We start from the raw sequence: 7,722 nt of genomic DNA, 5'->3' as shown, positions 1-7,722 counted from the left end.
AATCTTGTGCGGCCCGTTAGAGAAAATTTTCTTTAAAAAAAATCAAAAAATCAAAAAGTCTAAACAAAATGTCAAGTTATTTTCCCACGTTCTATGCAAGAAGTGGGGAAGATGCGCAAGAGTTTCTTGACAACTTGGAGATGGCACATCTCATATCCGGGAGAGATGAAGAGGAAGTAAAGCTACGAGCCTTCCCGTTGGTTCTAAAAGTAGAAGCTAAAGCATGGTATGAGACCTTGAAACCCCAAATCAAGTCCAACTGGGAGAGACTGCGAGCAAGCTTCCTCTCCAAGGTCGGGCAACGTGATACTTATGAAGGACTATGGAAATGTCTTATTGGACATAAGCAGGTATCACTTGAAGACTATCCCTCTTATAAAGCAACCTTTGTCAATCTATGGGGTAGGTGGGAGGCTACATTAGAGAATCATGGCGGTGCACCTAACTTTCTAAAAAAAGAAAGATTCATGGTTGGCTTGTATCCACTTTTAAAGGCTAAAGTAGAGCTAAGATTCCCATCCACCTTCGAAGAAGCACGTGAGGTAGCCATCATCAAGTTTAGAAAACTACACTTCCAAGCACATAGAGCAAGGGGTTTGAATGAAGTGAGTGAGAGGGAGTCTTCACAAACCATGGAAGCACCAATTAGGGCCCCTCTTGCACAATCTTCACAAATAGGAGATAACTCTCAACAAGAGGTTTTACAAATGCTAACTCAACATCTTGAGAACCTCACTCTGAATCTAGTACAGGGCCTACCTCAACAACGACAACCAAGAGAAGGGAATCGCAATCAGCGAAGACAAGCTCAAGAGTTGCGATGTTGGAATTGCAATGAAATGGGCCATGGAATGTACAATTGTCCACATCCAAGGCGACTTCCGGGAGACATATATCCCCCTAGACTGCCTCCTCTCACTGTACAGCAAGAACTAGCTCAAGGCCCACAAATCCTTCGTCAACCACCACCAGCAGCAAATATACCTCCCGTCCCACATGAGGAGGAAGAAAGAGGAGTCAACATCATCAAGCTAGAAGAGGTAATATATGAGCATACTCTAAACATTGATGTTATGCCGACAGAAAAACTCACAAGAGCACATGATAAGGATGAAGACATGAGAAGTGAAGAAACAAATTCCACCAGAAGGGACAAGAAAAAGAAGTCAAAGATGGAAGAAGCTGAAAGTAGCATGAAGAAAAGATCAAGGCGAAGGGAAATTGGTATCAACGACTTCCCATTGGGAAAGAAGCTAGAGCCCTACAACATCCTGGAGGATTTACAAACCCAAAAGCCAAACATTTCATGGCCTCAACTTCTACACCTATCAACCAAAGTAAGAAGGCAATGGCCAAAAAAGAAAGCAAATCTTTCCATTAAGGTTGTGGCCTCAAAGCTACAAAAAGATGTGGAACCCATTGTGGATACTTACATAATGGGTAAAAAGGTGTCTAATGTATATGTTGATGGTGGAGCTCAAATGTGTGTGATCACGAAAAAATCAATGAACAGGTTAGGGCTTGAAATTACAAAGTCCTCTAATTGTCAAGCTAGGCTAGCCAACAATTCAAGTGTTAAGTGTTTGGGGATCATTGAAAATGTAAAAGTCTCTGTATGTAACATAGATGCACGAGTGGATATGTATGTCATGCCAGCTAAGGGGGAGGGCTATCCCATCATCCGAGGGAGGCCTTGGCTCATTGCTATGAATGCAGATCAAAAATGGGGAAGTGGTCGTTTGATTCTTAAGAAGGGTCAACCGGTGGTGTATGATTGGCGAGAAGGAAAGCAACTAGATATCAACTATGAAACCACGGAAGATGAAGAGAGCAAGTAGGAGAGTCCTTACTCAAGTAATGAGGAAGCATCAACCAGTGAAGAGGAGTCTTCTTTGGAGGTAATGGGAATTGTATTCAACGCCAACACCCAAGATGTTTATGTAGAAGAAAAGCCAATAGACAATCACACATGAAGGGATGAAAGATGCCACCACCTTGAAAAACGATTTGAGAAGATGCTTGCAAAAGATCTTACTTGTGAGGAGAAGAGGTCCTACATCAATATGTTAATGAGGTATCCCAATTTGTTTATCACTGACTACTCACAAATAAGAGGTGTAGATGTAATAGAGCATCGAATTGAATTGAAACCAGGGACCAAACCCGTGGCTCAAAAGTTAAGGCAACTAGGATCTGTGCAACAAAAGGCTCTCCTAAAAGAAGTGAATCGACTCTTGAAGGATGGCTTCATCTATCCAATATCCAACTCCGAATGGGTATCACCTATTGTAGTCACTCCCAAGAAGAATGGTAAGTGGAGGGTCTGCGTGGATTACAAACCCCTCAACGCTGCGACAAAGAGGGACCACTTCCCTCTCCCTTTCCAAGATGAAATTTTGAATGAAGTAGCAAGTCACGAATGCTACACTGTGTGTGATGGGTATTCAGGATATTTTCAAATTAGAATAGCAGAAGAGGACCAACCAAAAACCACCTTCATCACACCTTGGGAATGCTCCTAGCACCTTCATGAGTTTCACAATATTTGTATTTCAGCCATTATTTGGAAAATCTATAAGAGTCTTTATGGATGATTTCTGTATTTATAGCTGTAGATCACTTCACTGCCAAAAGGTTGAAGAGGGGCTTAAGAGGCTCCATCAATTTGGGGGACAACTCAACCCAGAGAAGTGTCATATCGGTGAATCTCAGGTGGTTTTGCTAGGCCATGTGGTTTCTTCACAAGGAATTCAAGTGGATCCCTCTAAAGTAGAGGCCCTTTTGTCATTATCTCTACCAACAACAACTAAGGAACTAATGACCTTCAACCACAAAGTGAGGTACATGTCTCGCTTCATCCATCTCCTAGCAGAAGCCATCGCCCCTTTGCATAGGTTGGCAAGCCAATCTACATTTGAATGGGAGAGGGAACATGAAAAATGTTTTGAGGAAGTGAAGGGCATTCTTAGCTCTCTCCGAATCCTAATGCCACCAGATCCAAAGGAGACCTACTATGTCACTCCAAGTGTAGGTTTCTAAGCAATTGGTGTTGTTTTGATGCAAAAAGATCCTAAAACATCATACATGATTCCAATCTATTTTGCAAGCAAGGTGATGACTCCGAACGAGAAGGGATACACTGAAATGGAGAAAGTGGTCTTTGCAATCTTGTTTGCGGTAAGGAAGTTTCGATCGTATCTTCTCCCTGTGCCATTTTTTTTTCTCACCTTAGAGCACAATCTACCATATGTAGTACAACACATGAGCCTCTCATCTAGAATAGCAAAGTGGGTGCTTGAACTCCAAGAATTTGAATACACTTTCCTTCTAGAAGATAGCACAAGAGCAGGACTTGCAGACATTCTCACCTACAAAGTGAGAGAAAGGGAAGGATCACGACTACAAACAGAGGAAGGCTCAAAACAGCTCAAAGTGAAGGAGATTGATAATGCCCATACTTTATGCTTTGACGGAGCTTATCAACGCCACCAAGACAAAGCAGCAGGGGGGATCATCATTTTGAACCCACAAAAGGAGGTAATGGTTAGAAAAGGTATCACTCTACCCAATGTTCACTCCAACAATGAGGCTGAGTATGCTGCTCTAGCCCTTGGGTTAGAAGAATCCAAGGAATTAGGCATACAAAGACTTATTATAAAAGGTGATTCTTTGCTAGTGGTCAGGCAAATCCAAGGGACTTGGAGGTGCAAGAATCGTACATTGTTTGAGTGGCTTAGTAGTGTAAGAGCTTTGATGAAGGGTTTTAAAGCAACACAGGTACAACACATAATGAGAACTCATAACAAGGAAGCAGACTTACTCGCAAATGAAAAGCTTCAAATGGTGCTAGGAGGTGTGAAACTATATGAACCCAAATATCAAGGTCAAGAGGGAGCTAAAAGACATTATTTTCTTTCTACAAGCAGGTGAGTGTCCCAAATACTTAGACAAGGTGCAAAGACATAGACTAGTTAAGAAGGCCACACCTTACCAGTTGATTGGGGACGATTTATATCACAAAGGGAAAGATTTGGTTTTGAGGAGAGTACCAGGTGTGCAAGAGATAGAGAAAATTCTTCTTTCATGTCATGATGATGTCAGTGGTGGTCACTTTTCTCAAGATATTACAAGTAGGAAGATTTTACAAGTTGGAAGATTTTACAAGCAGGGTTTATTTGGCCGAGCTTACATCGTGATGTCCAATATTGGTGTAAGGTATGTAAGCCATGCCAAATTGCTGGGGATAGACGACTAACATATGAGCCTCGAGTCCCAATAATATCTTATGGCCCTTTTGAAAACTGGGGTGTGGATGCAATAGGTCCCCTACCTCGTACTTCTACAGGGAAGGTTTTCATCATCATGGGTGTTGACTACATGACACGATGGGCGGAAGCAACAAGCACAACCCGAATCACAGCTGAAGAGGTATCAAAGTTTATTTTTGACCATATTTGTAGTAGGTTTGGAACACCCCTAGAAAGCTTATCAGATCGAGACCCGGGTTTTAGGGCTGACCTTCTGAATGATCTCTTCAGGAGGTTAAAAGTGAAACACCTGCATTCCACACCCTACTATCCTCAATGCAATGGATTGGTGGAAAAAGTGAATGGAATGATATGTAAGATCATTTCTAAGCAGGTTGTGGACCAGCCTAATGATTGGGATCGCCATTTGACGGTTGCTCTTTGGGCGTATAGGACATCTTTCAAGGTATCTACCCAATTCACCCCTTTTCATCTAGTTTATGGACAAGAGGCACTTCTCCCCATTGAGGTGGAGCTCTCAAGTTTGCGCGTTCTTGCAAGAGTGGAAAAAAAACCAAAAGAGGTTCTACATGAAAGGATCTTAGATCTCCAACGACTTGAGCTAGATAGAGAAGAGTCCATTGATCACTACATCACCAAAGCGACAAGCCAAAGGGACAAAATCAACAAGAAGCTCAAGGGGAAAGGATTGAAGGAAGGTATGTTGGTTCTTCGCTACGATAACCGACTTGATACTCGACTTGACAAAAAGTTTTTGCAAAGATGGGAGGGACCTTTCATGATAAAAACAAATTTTGGGAATGGTAGTTACAGATTAACAGATTTATCAGGAAAACTCCACAAGACCAGAGTCAATGGATGGAGATTAAAGCCCTACTTTCAACGTATCAATCCATTGATAGGAAGTCATGTACCTACATCGTCCAAGCTCCAAATTGGCATGGCTCCCTTCGGCTTGGCAAATGCTCCACCTATTTTTAAAGCTTTGATGTGCAAAGAAGAACCAGCCTTGGAATCTGAACATACCCAAGGCAACCCTCCCATCTCCGATTTATGGGATTGAGGTAATGAAAAGCAGGTCTAATGGAGTAAAAAAGTGCATGTCGCTCCTCCTATTATTTATTTATTTTTTTTTTAAAGGAAAAGAAAAAAAAAGAAAAAAAAGAGAGAAAGAAACAACACCGTCCTCATAGAGATATGAATATCTCTAGGCTTGGGGGAGGGCTAATATGAATGGCATAAAATGGTAACCATCTTTTTGCAACATCTTTCAGCCTACTCAACGTCCTCTTCCTCATATGTGTATATATTTTTCTACGCTATTAAGTTATCTAGAGTAAAATCCCCCTCTTCATTTAACCTTTGTGGCGACACATACATTGTACTCTTCCCAAAAATGTCACCTTAGTCATATATTTATATTACCACCCTTTTCTTTTTTGCTTTGTAAATAAAAGTAAGTATACAATAAACCAACTATCTACCCCCAAACTTTCTTACCTCTTGTGAATTAGTAATATATCCATGTTCCATCCCATAGAGATAAATTACCATGGAAAATCAACTCTCCACTTGTCTTTACCAAAGATTATGGTCCATCTCTACAAGTCTTCTATGCCCCCTACATAGGTGGCCCAATATCTCTTAAGAATATACATATAGTTTTTCTCCTTTTAAAAAGACTCAGATTTTATATTCTTTTCACAAGAAAATAATATTGGGCCCTCCTCTATTTGTTTAAGCATCATACCCTTTTGAAAAAGCATGATTCCCCTTGGATGCATACAAGCAAAGGGCCCATACAAGAAGACTTGGAAGCAAAAGGTTCCCTAGCCTAGTGTGGACCTTCCAAACCGAAATCCTTGGTGCATGGGCGTGAAGAATATTCCAAATTCATATCAAACATGTTGAGAAGGTCAAATTTGCCTTTTGAAGCATGTCATTCTGAGCTACAGGTAAAAAGTTATGCTCAAAATAGTGTAAATCTGTCAGATTCGCAGCAAAAGGGAACTGTAAATCAAGTAAATCAAGAGGGTGAGATCTTATTTTTTCCCTACTCATCTTCTAGAAGAGCAATGATTGTTCAAGGTCACTTGCATGTGATGGGACCAACCTAAAGATGCTTTCTAAATGCCAAGACAGACAAGTTGACATACCCCGCAGGAGCCACCCAAAGGGCCTCATGGTGGGGCGGCCACCTACATTATGCACCCCTAGGGAGCCTTCACGGTCTAAAATGATATTTTTGGTGAATAAATAGTCCCTTTTATGTCCAATATTCAATGAGTGGTCAAAGGACACTTAATTATGGCAAATCACTCACCCTAATTAAGTGTAGCATAATCCCACTTCTACACAACTATAAATAGCCCCCGTTGGAGAGACTCAAAGACACACACTTATATTTTCAACTTCATGTTGTTTCTTGATCAATAGTAGAGAAAACCCCAACTCCCCCTCTTTCACATCCTCCCTCCTAACCCTCCTCTTTGGAGGAAGTGCAACTCTATCCTCCACTGTTTCTATTCTATAATCTCTTACTCCATCAACCCAATAAATCATTTGTAGCACCTCAATAACTTGTAAATACATCATGATCTCTCTCATGGTTATGTTAATGATCATTAAATCATCTTCAAAACTTTCAAGTGTCGCAATTCGTGATGGTTAGCCAGCGTCTGTCCTTCCCTTAAAAGGTGTGCGAGAAATCAAGTAAGTGTTCTATTCTCAATGTACCATTGGTTTGTTTCTCCACACTTATTCAATTGGTCTAAAGAAATTTCTCACTCCAACTCTCTTTTTCTTCATTACATATGCATGTGGCTACCTCTCATGGTGATTTTATTTGTGTCACGGCATTGCATAGATGGAGATGAGCTCTCTATGCAAAGTGTCTTAGTTTGATGTAAGTGATTCTCTTGTGTGTTTGAGAGGCAAGTCTTGTGCGCATGATTTTTTGATGAGTGCTTGAGAGAGGAGGAGTTTGGATGTATTATGGGTATTCTTATGGGGAGAAGGTGAATGCTATTCCACAAATTGCATATTTCATTTGATGCACGGCATTGGGTTGCATAATCGGTTATGGTGTTCAAGTGTCCAAAGTGTATATAGAGTAAGGGGATTTTCAAAGTGTGTTGCTTGAGTGGGTGAGTGAAAGTGTTATTTTGATTGGTTTCCTTCTCCACTCCCAAAAGAAGGTGGTGCCCCAAGTAGTGTCCGTACCTCTTTACAAACATTTTGGGAGGGTAGGCCCATTGGTTTGGGTTTAGAGGCCCCATTTCAAAAAGCTCGCCCTCAACAGTTGACACATAAAAGGTCGTCCCAAAATAATGTCGAAGTTGTTCGTTTTCCCGAAATCCACAACAACAAAGGTGTGCTCATAGTTAATTCCACACAAAGTTACAACTATTTGGTCCAGGATTCCCAATGGTCTCTCTACATACCCATCTGCAAG

The sequence above is a fragment of the Adiantum capillus-veneris genome, chromosome 26, assembly GCF_014529385.1.
Source record: "Adiantum capillus-veneris isolate H3 chromosome 26, ASM1452938v2, whole genome shotgun sequence".
Lineage (NCBI taxonomy): Eukaryota > Viridiplantae > Streptophyta > Polypodiopsida > Polypodiales > Pteridaceae > Adiantum > Adiantum capillus-veneris.
Note: the sequence above shows the minus strand (reverse complement) of the source record.